Source organism: Leuciscus leuciscus (assembly GCF_965113295.1).
Source record: "Leuciscus leuciscus genome assembly, chromosome: 18".
NCBI lineage: Eukaryota > Metazoa > Chordata > Actinopteri > Cypriniformes > Leuciscidae > Leuciscus > Leuciscus leuciscus.
The window spans coordinates 20,770,562-20,786,106 of NC_138742.1; positions in this window are offsets into that span (position 1 = coordinate 20,770,562).

The window sequence follows — 15,545 nt, forward strand, 5'->3', positions numbered from 1 at the left end:
AATGGTAAAAAAAAAAAAAAAAAAATCTGTACCTACTCATCAATGGTTATCCCTTTTGCTCCACTTTAATTTTGGCTACTTAAAAATTAAGGTATCAGGCTTGAGTTCTTGGCTTGAGTAGATTGAAAAAAAAAAATGGCTGTGTCCGAAATCGCATACTCTCTTGAGTAGGTAATTATATTGAAAATGTACTTAATTCACGACTGCTAAATAATTATGTTCTATGTAATATGAGTGTGTGTAGTATGAATGTAATCTAGACGTACAACATTCGCCATGCTGTTATTATCATATGACAGACAAGCGTCAGTTGCGTCGCTTCACTGCCCAAATCCTCCTCCATGGCTTCATGGGATAGTAAAGTGTCCATCATATGCAGGCTTCAGAATCTCGCTTCAGCAGACACTGTTTTTCGCCTACTATATAGTAGGGAAGTATGTGATTCAGATGCAGTCATAGTCAAAATTATAACTATGAAAATTATGACTATGAAAAAGTCAGAAAATTATGAGTTTTTATAGAAATTATTATATTCGCTCATTGATGAGACAGTTGAAAGACAAAACAGGGGCCCAGCAATGTAGTAAACAGGTTTCCTGGATGATTGGTCAAGTGTAATCATTTAGAAATATTTGTCTGCTAAAGGGCGTGATTGACCAATCAGAAGAGGAATTGAGTAAAGTGGGCAGTGCAGTATCTGAGGGCTTGCTTTGTAATCTTGTTCGTGACGGGAACCTCCAGAAGCATCTGTCAGATTTTAGTTGTGCAGATTGTGTCCTGACTGTGTGACTGGTGTGTTTGTATGTCTAAATAGATAACATTTGAATATTATTTGGATATAAATGATGAAGGCATATTAATTTATTAATTTGACTTCTGTCTGCAAGTGCTACCATAATTAAAACAAAAATGAAAATGTTTAAAGGTCAATGGCATTTAATTCTATAGAATAACTGTCTATTATTGTGAAATGAAGTTTAATGAAGACTATGTTTTTATGAATCAAGGCTGTCATGAATCAGGTAATTGCTGGAAATAAGCAGGCGCCATCAAACTGTTCTCAGTGTTGTGATCTCTTTCGTCAGCTCTGTCTCTTGTCTCCAGAATAATGGTCTCTGAATGTCCTTTGACTATATAAATCTCTTCACCACCTGCCCCTAATTCTGGCTGTCACAAGGAGGATGAAGTTGAGCCCCTTCCTAATCCCATCTTCATTAGTTGACATAATGTAAATGATGTTTTTATGTATGCCCATTTTTCAAAATGCTCTAGCACACCATAGCAGTTTGTTGGAAATTATTTGAATTGAATGCTTCACTTATCTTAGCATATACAACATTTGAGTTAAAACTATAAGTGATGTTCTGATGCACATTATAACAAAACTGAAAATAGCGTCTTATCTATGCTTGTCCCAGTTGTACTTAAAAGAAAAGTATTATGCATTTATGCAAACACCCCTGGTGAATAGGGTAAACAAATAAATAATTAACTAACAGATATCAATCACAATACTTCCCCAGTTGATTGATATCATTAAGAATTACAAACATCAGGGATGCACCAATATGAAAATATTGGCCGATTGTACAATCGATAGTTCTTTATATTTGAAAGCCGATAACCGATATATTGGCCAATAAATCAAAATCCATTTTTTTTATATAATTTGAGAGCCTGATTACAAAGACAAAAGTCTCACCATTAAAATCCATGCCCCAAGCACACAATGATGTCTAATGAATATCTAAATATATTACTTTAAATGTCACAGATATGATGCCAGGATGTAGTTATTAGAACTGTCAGAAGTGATGGCTACAATTACAACCAAAAATGTTAAATCCAGATTAAGACTAGATAGCTTGCCAAATGTTGTTATTTTTGTGCTTTCTTTCATCACGGCTTTTACAGAAAACCATGACTCTTGAGGTTAGCACTCTCCTCCCTCTCCCTCTCCTCTTTGGTGATAACTTTTTTGTTTCCCACAATCATAAATCATGCAGAAGCAAACAGAAGAAGAAGAAAAAACAAACCAAACCAAACATATTTCAAAAATAGATGAAAGAAAGAAAGAAAGAAAGAAAGAAAGAAAGAAAGAAAGAAAGAAAGAAAGAAAGAAAGAAAGAAAGAAAGAAAGAAAGAAAGAAAGAAAGAGAAAGAACATTCATTTTAACCTGTTAATGTCCCGTTCATTGCATCCATCATGTCTTATGAGACTGTCTATAGCACTTTCAGTTCACTAAATCTGAATCCAGATGCTTTAGGCAGTTTTTAGCTACACTTTGTGGTTTGGCTCAGTTCTGTGTAGATTAATTACCATTTGGATGTAAATGTGACCCCCTTTCTCATGTTAATTAGATTTTACAGTGATCAAGTTTGTAATAATTCTCAATGGCCCATCCTGATAACCATTTTATAATTTATGGCCGTTATTAAAAGTAGAGTAATTACTTGATTTTCTGTATAGAGCCTGAGTTTTTTTTACAAAGCAGAAACTTTGCCTGCTGTTGTAGTTAATACCTAATTCTGGCATGAAACTCTAGATGGTGCAGGCTGATAGGTCTTTCATTTATTCGGTAGCAAACACGTCATTATCTACAGCACGTCCAATGAGCTGCGGCTCAACATTCAGGCAAATACCGGTAGAGTTGCTGTCAGCAGTCTGTAGCTGAAACCCTCCAACTTCCCCAGCTCCACCTGTATAGATCTGCTATGGGGGTTATTTTATGTATGTTACATATTGGCGCTTTTCCACTGCATGGTACGGTACGGCTCGGTTCGGTATGGCACGCTTTGGCGCTTTTCCACTGCATGGTACGGTACGGCTCGGTTCGGTATGGCACGCTTTGGCGCTTTTCCACTGCATGGTACGGTACGGCTCGGTTCAGTACGGCTCACTTATGACGCATTTCCACTGCATGGTACGGTACGGTTCGCTTCGGCTCGCTTTAAATGGTACCACCTCTGTTGAAGTTCCAAGCGTACCGTACCAATACTAAAATAAACTAAGCGAACCGAACCGTGCCGTACCGAGTCGAGTCGTACCACGCAGTGGAAAAGCAAAGCGAGCCGAACCGTTCCGCGCCGAGTCGAACCGTACCGAACCGAGCCGTACCATGCAGTGGAAAAGCGCCATATGAGGCAGCAGCAGCATGTCTTACATGCTCACAGCAATGTCTGTGAATTTATTGCCAATAGCAAGTTTCGATACTTGGTCTGCAGCAGCAGCGTGGCAGATCTATTCAGCCGAGACCATATACATTAACATTGTCGTATCTATTACCATGCCGAACTCTATTACCATACCAATCTCCAGAGAGTTATCATGACAGAAAAATGGCTTTGTTCATTTACTGCTTTTACATGTGGTTGGTTTTACATGTATTAATTATTTTTAAAACATCATTATGACATCCTTTTATGAATCAAATACACTCTACTCAACTTCACATAAGTGCCTCTTTCCCTTTTGGCATGGATGGGAAAACATAGGTGTGAAACATATTTTCATAATTAGCCAGAACTCAAGAAGACTACAAAAGTGTTTCTAAATTTAAAAGTAAATCACAATAGGTCCCCTTATTAAGATTCAAATTTCTTTAAAAACATCCATCTCTGGCTTTGAGAATGGTTGATTTCTTGAACATTTGTCGCTGTGTCGCCAACATGTAATTTATTGGTTATAACTGAGTTGAAAGGAAGGTTCCCAATGGGAGCTCTAATTTCCCCCTGAAGTGTCATGCACCATTGAAATGTTTTCTGAGACTAACGTGGCAGGCATATTGGATTATATTGCTGATCTGTAATCAGGCCTCAGGAACAGGAGACTCGGGAACAGGAGACTCGGGAACAGGATGAACAAACAACATCAAGAACTCACAAAGACTGAAACACAGGGCTTAAATACACAGGCAAACAAGCTAAAAAGGGGGCGTGGCTAATTAGAAACACCTGGGGAGACTAATAAACAAGAAAAACTACAAAGGACTACAAAACATGGCACAGGACAGGAAATGACAAAAGTCCACACAAGACAGAAATCATAACAACATCATGGTGGCTTTCACTATTTATAAAAGTCCATTTTATCAAAAGCCCTTTCAATAATGAGCACTGCACTGGTAAGACATCAGCAAAAATATAATTTGCAATTTATATTTGCAGCACCATTAATAGCCCAACAGCAGAGTGCAAGAATTTGTCTCAACCTTAAAGAGGATTTTCTGGTCAGCAAAGAAGCATGTTGCACTCAAGAAAGGCCCACTTGATAAAACTCGTTTTTGAGAAGTCTTGACAAAGAAATGCAGAAATGAGTGGAAAGAACATGAATTCAGTGAAATGCAGACTGTAGAGGTTTACTATTTTTACACCCGCTGTGCTGATTTTTCTGTGCATGTTGTGGATTTCATAAATGTCGTTGTATAGTGCATAGCAATTGTTTCCAGGATTAAATACATGTAGGACTTTGACCATATTTATTGTGTTTTTAAATGGCCTTTGTCACTTGCTGAGTTTGTGTTTTCTATTGTTTTCTCCAACTGGCCAGTGAGCCTTGACCTCCTGGTTTGTACTAAATGTTACTGCCAAAATAAATCTAATTTAAGAGATGGAGCATTTCAAGGGTCATTGAGATAAAAAAAACAAGCATTTATCTGTGGGTCATTCATCCATTGCTATAAAAGTAATTGCCATAAGATAAGAAATATTTAAAGCACTTATTTTGTGCTATAAATATCTTGTTCCCTTTTAAGCAGTCTTTGAACAGGAAATTAACAAGAAATTTATTATCAGGGAAGTCGAATTATCTTCCATTTGTGAATGATGAATTTCTCCATGCATACAGAATTTTCATTGCCACAAAAATCTCATTGATTCTCACTGAGTCTCACAACCACTCACCAAGCAAAAGTACAAAAAACACATTAATAGCAATTTACAATGCTTTCTAACTACATCGCCTTGCATATACTCTGCAAAAGTCTTGTGCAAAAAGGTATGGTAGTATTTTCACCCCTCAAATAAGGTTTTAAGACCATATATTTTGCTGTAGTGTGTCAGTAGGATACATCATACATTTCCAAACATTCCTTTTTCCATTTATTTTAATAACCTAGTGAGATTTTAAATGCACACGGAGTCTGACAACAGCCGGTGCTCCACACAGAGATCTGATCTCACCATCATTGAGTCTGTCTGTGATTACATGAAGAAATAACGCTTGAAGAAACATTCCTGCAAAGCTATAGTACTGTGAAACGTTTTAGGGACTTGGTTAAAAATGCTGTAAAGTGAGGATGCTTTCAAAAGTAATGTCATAAATAGATTTATTCATCAATGAATTTCTATTAGCTAAATCAAATCAATATTTGGTGTTACCACCCAAGTGGTGTTATAGGGTTAGGGTTAGTGAACTAAGTTGACATGTTTTTGCAAAATTACTTAGTAGAATGTTGGAGAACCATCAAAACAAAGTGTTAGCAGATATTTGTATGAGAGGTGGTTGCAGAGTTACTTTTAGTTAGTAGAATGTTTAAAGTGGACCACCGTAATAAAGTGTTGACCATTTATACTTAGAGTCCCTCAAAATGAGCAAGCCCAGAGCATGTAGTACAGATGAAAATCATTTATTAAGAAGTGTATTAAGTAAGTAATTATTGTTTTGTCTTGTTATATTGTTAATTAATTAAAGCAATTATATAGAACATTTATGAAATAAAATCAATAGGCAGTGTCTGCGCACTCTGCGGCTGCAATGGATCATTAGAATTTATAATAATAAATTCACCCTTTGAATCAGCATGACTAACACTGGCTTTATCCTCTGTTTTCATGGTCACATGTGTTAAATGCTACAATACTATAAATATAAACACTTTCGTCTGTCTCCCCTGGTTGTTCTCTGTCCTGTCCTCTGAATGAATTAATAAATCTCCCTCAGACAGACATTAGCTTAGGGTTGCCTTTGCTCTTTGACTCCCTTTGTCTGAATGCTTCCATGATGGCATTTGGCATTTCCTCCCCCTGAGTAGTTTACGGGTGGCATGAATAATTCATTTTGGTTACATTTGGTGAATTGGGTATTTCTTTTTCATTTGCCCACACAACTGAACTGTTGAGATGTGAGATGCACCTCTGCATTACCTGTTAAACTACTTTACTCTAAATCAACTAAAGATCATACAGGAGACGATAGAGAGGTGGTGATTTAGATGTTAAAAGCCAACAGTCCACCACTCAGGGATATATACTGTAGCACTTTAAGTTGAATACTTGATCTATGAGTACTTTGAGTTATATATTGTGACATTTATTCACTTGGTGAAATGTTTCACATTTCTGTAGCTGATAATTTCTTCTTTTCTGAGGTCTTTAGATTTAATGCTGCATCTAATTTATAATCTTTGACATTTAAAGGGCACATCACTTCTGGAAACAGTAGGTCTACCCTTCAATTACTCTGCAGGTGACAAGTAAAAGCTGCAGGTTTGTAGGTGTTGACGTCTGTCTCCAACACGCCTTTGTTTTTATCATTGTTCAGTGTAAAAAAAAAGAAAGAAAAAAAAGGCAGCTGTGATTATATCATGAAATGAACATTTAAATTAGAGTACTGTAGTTTGGCCTATTAGATCTTAAAAAATTCTGATAAGTTTATCTTTAATCCAACCAGTTAATTTAGTTATGTTTAAAGTTAGGCAGCAAAAGCCTGACAATTTCACCTCTAAAATGCTTCTCAGTGTTTACTGCTTTTATTTGGAGCAAGAGATACAGGGGGAGTGACTTCATTCACTTCACCAAGTGAATAAAGTAGCCACTGAAACCGGCTTAATGAAATAGGTCAAGGATGCGTTTGTGTGCTTGAAAACAGTGTGGTGAATTCAGGGGTCTTGACGTGAAGAAAACAAAATATTGCAGATGGAATAAAATACATTTTCACTGTCATTTCATAGCAAACATAAAAAAAAATACATATTATTCTTATTTTCATCTTATTCTTATTCTTGTGGTTGATTGGTCGATTGATCGATTGATTGATCAATTAGTGTTGTGATTTTTTTTTTTTTTCACCAGCATTTAAATGCATTGGATGCTCTGGATGAGAATCTCATTTGCTAATTGCAGCTTCAAGACACTTCCCTTCCTTTCTAGTGTGCTATAGCGCACATGTTCATAAATCAGAAACAAACAGCATCTTTCCTTTAGACTGCAGAGCACCTTCTCCATTATTACAGCTACATCACTGTCATCATGCTAATATCAGATCTGCAACTGGCCTTTGTGTGGACTGATAAAATCCAAACCATCAAATTGATAAAACACATGTAACTTCTGGCCATAAATCATTTGATTGAATAAGAAAACTCATTAGACAGATTGATCACAAAATGTGTAGCCCTACCGCTGTTGTTAGAAGACAGCGATAATCTATTTTAGTAGGAAGCATTTTGTGGCAGCATTCTGTATGTGATTTGGAATGGTATGCAGAAAAAAAATCCTACTCTCTGAAAGCAATTACACAAATAATTTTTTTTGTTTCTTTAGTAAATCAGAAAGCTTGTGGGGGACTTTCTTCCTAACAATTATTTTATGGCAAGTATCACAGCGGAAAATCAATATTATAGTGACCCTGGACCACAAAACTTTTGATTTATACATTAATAAATAAGCTTTCCGTTGATGCATGGTTTGTCAGGATATGACAAAATTTGGCCGAGATACAATTATTTGAAAATCTGGAATCTGAGGGTGCAAAAAAAATCGAAATATTGAGAAAATCGCCTTTAAAGTTGTCCATTTATGTTCGCGATTGTGCTGCATCCACTCACAACAATATTTTTTTATATATATATTTACGGTAGGAATTTTACAAAATATTTTCAAAGAACATGATCTTTTCTTAATGTCCTAGCCCATATAATGTATTGTTGGCTATTGCAACAAATATACCCATGTGGCATGTGACTGGTTTTGTGGTCCAGGGTCACATATGGCAAGCCGAACACTGAGAACATGAACTTAAAGCAGTGTTTGTACAACATCCTAAAAGGAAGAAAGAGGATAAAGAGACCAGAAAATGACAAGTCAAGAGAAGTAAGAAGCAAGAGATTTGACTAAGGTTTTAATAGCTGGAGGGAGCTGAGAACTTTGAAGGGCTTGGAAACAACTGATGATTCACATATACATATACTGTACATATACATACATATACATATATATATATATATAATGATACTAGTACTACATAGTATATGTATATATATTACGTTCCACAAAGGACAGAAAGTTGTGCGGGTTTAGAATGAGATGAGGATGAGTATTTGATGACAGAATGATAACTTTTTGGGTGAATTGTTCCTTTAAATCTGATGGAAGTTCTCAAATGGTGCATGTTTTAAACCAACAATGCACTCAAATTGTTATGCTGGTACTGCAAGTTGTTAAAAAAAACTTTTCTATTCAATTATTAAATGCAAAATAGAAGAACTTTTACACAGCTCTCTCCCTCTTATGTAGATTGCAAATTTTGCTCTGCTACTACATCAAAACTATAATCATTTCTCGGAATGCTCTTTTATGTCCCTTTATTCCATCATGCATTATCTTTGAATGAGGACTGAATTTTAAGAAGACAGTGCATAGAACTGAATATTGAACTGTGCATAGACCAGAAACTTAGTACTGCAATATTGACTGGTGTGTTGTGATTGAAGTATTTGCATGTAATGACAAATGAAATGAGGTGGTCTTTAAAGATAAAACCACATAACATAAATATTTGTGGCTTAAGATAAGACAATGCAAATATCACAGAAGTTTAACAGCAGAAATCTCTCTGTCCTGAACAAGCGATACAAGACTGAACTTTCTTTTGCTTTTTTCTGCTCTGCTGATTGCACTCCATGTGCTGGTAGATGTGTTGTTCTCCAGATGTTTGGAGTGGTGTAGAGTGCCTGTTCTCCTGAATAAAGGCCATTTATGTTTAATGGTCACTTAGGGACAGTTAGTAGCCTTCAGATAAATACATCTACCGTGTAATGCTCTACAAAGAGAACTGTGCAAGACAAAGACTTCTCGCAGGGCATATAAACGAAGGATTTGTGCAGGGAACATGGCTGAACAGGTACACTTTGTACAATATTTCATCATTTATGTTTTAAAAATGTGAATGGGCATTGATTTGCTAATCAGCATTCATTCAACAGTGAAACATTCTGTTTCGTTTAAACGGGTTTAGTTTAAAAACACTGATTAATTCAGGAATGGAACACCACAATTGTCTGTTGAGACACTGTGCTTTTACTTCGTTTGGAACTATTTTCACAAATGAAGCACAAATACATGAAGAAACTAGCAATATTTGTTTGCACATTCAGTAGAAGTCATCGGCCAAAGAAGCAGAAAAGGTCTGAAGACAGAAAGTCTGACAAAGACAAAAAAACAAACAGGGAGAGTTGGGCACAACGTAACGCGGGGCTACTTGCAACACCCTTGTTTTAAATACTTCCACACATGCTAGCATGACAAAACTTAATGTATTTACTAGTTGCCATATCAACACTATATAGAGAAAAAAATTGCTCAAATTTTATTATCTTTAAAAAATTTGCTGTAGTTATGCAGCTATTTGCCAGTAACTTACTGTAGATTTAAATTGATGTTATTTACTGGCAACAGTTTGTTCAAAGTTAAATGAACATTAAACATTAACAAGTCTTTGTCTTTACAGAATAAAACTATAAAATAACAACCTGATGTAAAGCATTCTGGGAACCAGAAATCTTCATCAACCTTTTTCAGTTTTTTTTTTTACTTCAGATTTTGGTTCCCAGAATGCTTTGCATGAGGCTGTTATTTTAGTTTTATTCTGTAAAGATAAAGACTTGTTAATGTTTAATGTTCATTTAACTTTGAACAAACTGTTGTCAGTAAATAACATCAATTTAAATCTACAGTAAGTTACTGGCAAGCAGCTGCCAGTAATACTGTAATTTCTACAGTTTTTTTTTTTACAGTGTATCACTGAACATTTATTTAACCATAGCAAAAGTAAACTTCTTACTTACTGTATGTACATTTTTCATCTCAATTTTTCTTGTGTTTATTTAAAATTAGACAAATCTGGTATTATTTAAATCTCCAATCTGTTATTTAACAGTTGATATAGTTCTTTAATGCTTCGCTAACTAGCAGAAGACACTCCCAGTTGCGCAGGTGAAGCATGTTGTAACTCTGCGTTAAAATGAGCCTCTATTAGAACTATGCTATTCTTTTCTATACTTTTATGACTTCTATTGAGAAAACATGAGAAAAAAGTGAATAAAGACTGAGAGTCAATGTTCAGAAATAATTAATTATTATTATGTTTTGAACTATGTTGTAATAGTTGTGTTTTCCGGTGTGTTTGTTGTCAAACAAATTTATTTTTATTTTTTTAATTATAAAAAAATGCCATTATTTTATATTATATATGATATATACTGTACATAATTGTACTAGACATGAGGGAAATGAATGTGGGAAAAAATAAATACTCTGAACCCCAAGTAGCGTTACGTTGTACGCTCTCCCCTTCACATCGGTATGGCATACACAAGATGGAAAGATATGATGTTGGAGAAAATACTTAGTAATTCCCAGGTTGGACAGGTAAGGGAATATATTAATATGTAGATCACTCTCTAAAACTCACTAGTATCCAAGTAATTTACATATTACATCATGCTGAAACTTGTCGATAGATGGACCTCATCTACCCCCCCCCCCCCCCCTCCCCCCTCCCCCTCCCCATCCTCATCCTCATAGCAACTATGAATAATCAAAAGGGGGTTAAATGAGTGGGTTCTATGTGAAGTGGCAATTGTGTGACTTTGAGGTTTTATAAGGAGATCCTTAACCCTGGCTGAAAGAGCCATTTTAAAAAGCTCTTTTTGGGAGCGTAAAACAGAAGATGTTGGTATTGTCCAATGAGAAGGACCATTGTAAATGAATGATGATAAGAAGAGAGCAATCACTGAGAGAAAGAGGGAAAAAAATAAGAGAATAAGAATGAAAAGCTCATTTTGAGTTTCTTTGTCATCCCCACACTCCCCCCACTGTTTTTCTCTTTCATCCTAATATCTCACTTTCCTTTCATGCCTTGCATCTCTCTTCCCACATACTTTTGTTGATGCATAAAGGATGAAAACATAAAGGTGGACTTGATGTGCTTAGTAAAAGACCAATTTCACGTTACATATAAAACATCAACAATGGAAGGAATTTTATCAGGTGAAGGATGACTAACAATGTTCATATGCATCGCATAGGTTCGTCTAGACTCTAATAGCTCAATTGATTCAGGCTTCCAAAGAAGAGAATTTATTTATGTCCAATATTTACCACACACACACACACACACACACACACACACACACACACACACACACACACACACACACACACACACACACACACACACACACACACACACACACACACACACACACACACACACACACACACACACACACACACACAGTACATTATAAGGTACATTACATTTGTGCTTGTTTACATGTGTGTGCTAGAAAAATTAAGGGAAGAGGGGAATCTGGCATTTCGTTAGCATATAATAAAAAAAAACCAAGAACCGACATTTCTCTCTTGAGTGAACCTCTTTTTCTAGTTTCTAGACCCAAGGTTTAAGCATTCAACTCTTTTATTTTTTTTGCTTCAAATCTCCAATTCTCATTGAAAATGAATGAACACCCTGTTGCTTGATGGCTACAAATGTCTGTCAGAGTTAATGCCCCATTATGCGCAGCCAGCAAGTATGTGTGCTACCACTGCAACACAGCTTCCACCTCTTCTGAAGAATTACTGTAATGAGTGAAAATGTGATTTGTACAGCAAATTGTATTACAGTAACACACTAGCAGCCAGCAGTGTGTTCTGTTTGCTCGTACTGCTGCTTTTCTTGATAATGGCATATCCATTAAGCTGCTCTGAGGCATGCAGGTTAAAATCAAAAAGATTCATGAAAATCATTATGTGTTGTTTTCAACTTAGAGAGCTTCAAACTCATCCTATAAATTATATCTGTGAAATGAGCCGATTAATCAGCTGAGTTGAAAGGCTGTTGGATCAATATTTGCATCTGGAGCTTTTAAAAGAGGAACACTCTTGAAAATAAAGGTTCTTTGTTGGCACTGATGGTTCCATGAAGAACCTTAAACTTTTAACAAAGGTTCTTTACAGTGGAAAAGGGTTCTTCAAGTTATTTAAAGGGGTGGTTGATTATGATTTTTTTACTTTAGTTAGTGTGTAATGTTGCTGTTTGAGCATAAACAATATCTACAAAGTTACAACGCTCAAAGTTCAAAGCAAAGGGAGATATTTTCTTTTAAAGAAATTGCTTTTTAAGGACTACAACAAACGGCTGGTAGGGACTACATGACATTCCTCCAGGGTTAGTGACATCACCAACCCTGGAATTTACATAAACCCCGCCCCCTGAACACGATTTATAGATTATCAAGACAGAATATGTGTCACGTTTTGGGTTTGTTCTTGTCATGTTTCTGTGTCATGTCTTGTTTCCATGTCTGTCATGTGATTCCCTGTTTGTCATGTGATCCTGCCATGTCTTGTCATTGGTTAATTGTCTGATCATTTTTCACAGGTGTCCCTTGTTTTGTCATTAGTCTGTGTATTTCAGCCCTCATGTTTGCCATGTGTCTTTGTCAAGTATTGTTTCCTGTAATTCTGTTGTAGTGTAAGTTTCATGTTCATGCCACGTCATGTTTTTGTTTCATGTTTTATTTTAGTTACAATAAACTGCACTTGGGTTCTCATTTCTCAACTTGCCTCCAGTGGATCCCTTATTACAGAATACTTGACCTACAACAATGAACCCAGCGGTTGCCCTCCTGAACCTACGCCAGGGGAATTTTCCCATTGAAACGTATGTGGCAGAATTTTGTGAACTCTCTCACCTGGTGGATTTTAATGATGTGGCGCTCAAAGACATTTTTAGGGTAGGTTTAAATGAGCCTGTTTGCTACCAGCTACCTGGGGGAAAAATCCACTGGTCCTTGGCCCAATATATTGACTATGCCCTATTATTGAGCGGTTCCTCATTTACTGTGGGTTTTGAGGAGAAGCCCACAAACCCACAGTATCTGCCAAGCCTGAGCCACTTCACGTCATGCCTGCCAAGCCTGAGCCACTTCACGTCATGTCTGCCAAGCCTGCCAAGCCTGAATCTCTTCATGTCATGTCTGCCAAGCCTGAATCTCTTCTCGTCATGTCTGCCAAGCCTGAATCTCTTCACGTCATGTCTGCCAAGCCTGAATCTCTTCACGTCATGTCTGCCAAGCCTGAATCTCTTCACGTCATGTCTGCCATGTCTGGGTCTCTTCACGTCACGCCTGCCAAGTCCGAGCCTGTGTCTCCTGACAAGATGGCCGCCGCCGAGCCTGTGTCTCCTGACAAGATGGCCGCCGCCGAGCCTGTGTCTCCTGACAAGATGGCCGCCGCCGAGCCTGTGTCTCCTGACAAGATGGCCGCCGCCGAGCCTGTGTCTCCTGACAAGATGGCCGCCACCGAGCCTGAACCTGAGCCCTCAGTTACGGCTACGCTAACAATTATGGCCACAGCCATGGTGTGTGTGGTCGGTGCACACATTTGAAGTTCACGTCACGTCTGCCGGGCCAGAGCCTGTTCACGTCACGTCTGCCGGGCCAGAGCCTGTTCACGTCACGTCTGCCGAGCCAGAGCCTGTTCACGTCACGTCTGCCGAGCCAGAGCCTGTTCACGTCACGACTGCTGAGACTTTTCATGTCATTTCTGTTCTGGAGTCATTGTCTGTTCCAGCCCATAACCCCATAGTTGTCCCCAAGAAAATTTCCGCCCTGGCTTCCTGCACTGCCGGATCCGCCCTGGCTTCCTGCACTGCCGGATCCGCCCTGGCTTCCTGCACTGCCGGATCCGCCCACGCCTTGCCACGACCCAGGCCCGTCCACGCCATGCCACGTCCCATGTCCTGTCCCCCTGCACGGGCCTGGCACACCATCCCTCCCCCATGACCTCCTCCACTCCACCACCCTCCTGGTCTTATGTTGTGTTTTGGTTTTGTTGGGCGTCGGGAGACGCCCTTAGAGGGGGGGGATTCTGTCACGTTTTGGGTTTGTTCTTGTCATGTTTCTGTGTCATGTCTTGTTTCCATGTCTGTCATGTGATTCCCTGTTTGTCATGTGATCCTGCCATGTCTTGTCATTGGTTAATTGTCTGATCATTGTTCACAGGTGTCCCTTGTTTTGTCATTAGTCTGTGTATTTAAGCCCTCATGTTTGCCATGTGTCTTTGTCATGTATTGTTTCCTGTAATTCTGTTGTAGTGTAAGTTTCATGTTCATGCCATGGTTTTTGTTTTCATGCCAAGTCATGTTTTTGTTTCATGTTTTATTTTAGTTACAATAAACTGCACTTGGGTTCTCATTTCTCAACTTGCCTCCAGTGGATCCCTTATTACAATATGCTAATCAATGACTAGAAGATAACTACACATAAGCTACATAAATTCAACTGACCATTCAGAAATGTCCTGTTGCATTCTACATGTTGTCACTTCTTCTTGAGTCTCTCCATCTTTGTCTGAATCTGGTTTGTACATAAAAGGCTGAAGGTTTTTGAAATTTTCAGTGCATGTCTGTGTGAGTGCAAGCTGTTGAAGCTCCGCCCTCTGTGCCGGGAGCAGCAGCTCATTTGCATTTAAAGGAACAGACACAAAACAGTGCGTTAAATTGTTAATGTTAAATTGGCTTTAACATGCAAGTTAGATTTATGCTTAAAAAAATTATAATAATAAAAAAATATATCTTTTAAAGCTATAAAAGCTTCTGTATTTACTAGTTATGTAACATTTTTGTTTGGTTGGTTTAAGGAAATGTAAGGATGTTTAGTTAAGTGTTTTTTTACTGAAACTATACCGATTAAGAATTTATTTGTTTGTTTATTTTGCAATGTAGGAAGTCTTGAACTTATAATTTTTTTCTTCTTCATGCTCATTGCCACATATTCAAAATTTAAATTGCTTTTTTTACAATTTAATGGCATAAATTGTTTGTACATCAGAACTGAACTGTCACTTTGCAGTGCCCTTAACCAGTCTCTCTTTCTCTATCTCTGATTTCTTCTTGCTCATTTCTTCTCTTTCTTTCGCTTTCATTTGGAGACGATTTGATTGATTTAAACATGGTGTTACTGCATGAGCATATGAGTCCATTCTGTAAGAGTCATAGAATTATTGGATTTTTCTCTTGGCTCGCCTTTAGCAGAGATCCAGTGATCTCCTAAGAAGCTGTCCTCTTATCACAAGAACATTTACCACCATCCAACTGTCAAGCAGTACCACATCTCTTCCCATAGGAATCTAACGGAGTGACAGCTTCAGGTTTGTACCCATTGAAATGCTTTTGTTTGTGTGTGTTTCTGTTGGCAGCTCTGACACAGCAGTGATTGATCTCATCACTTGATCCAATTACGTGACTCTTCTGCCTCAGAGAA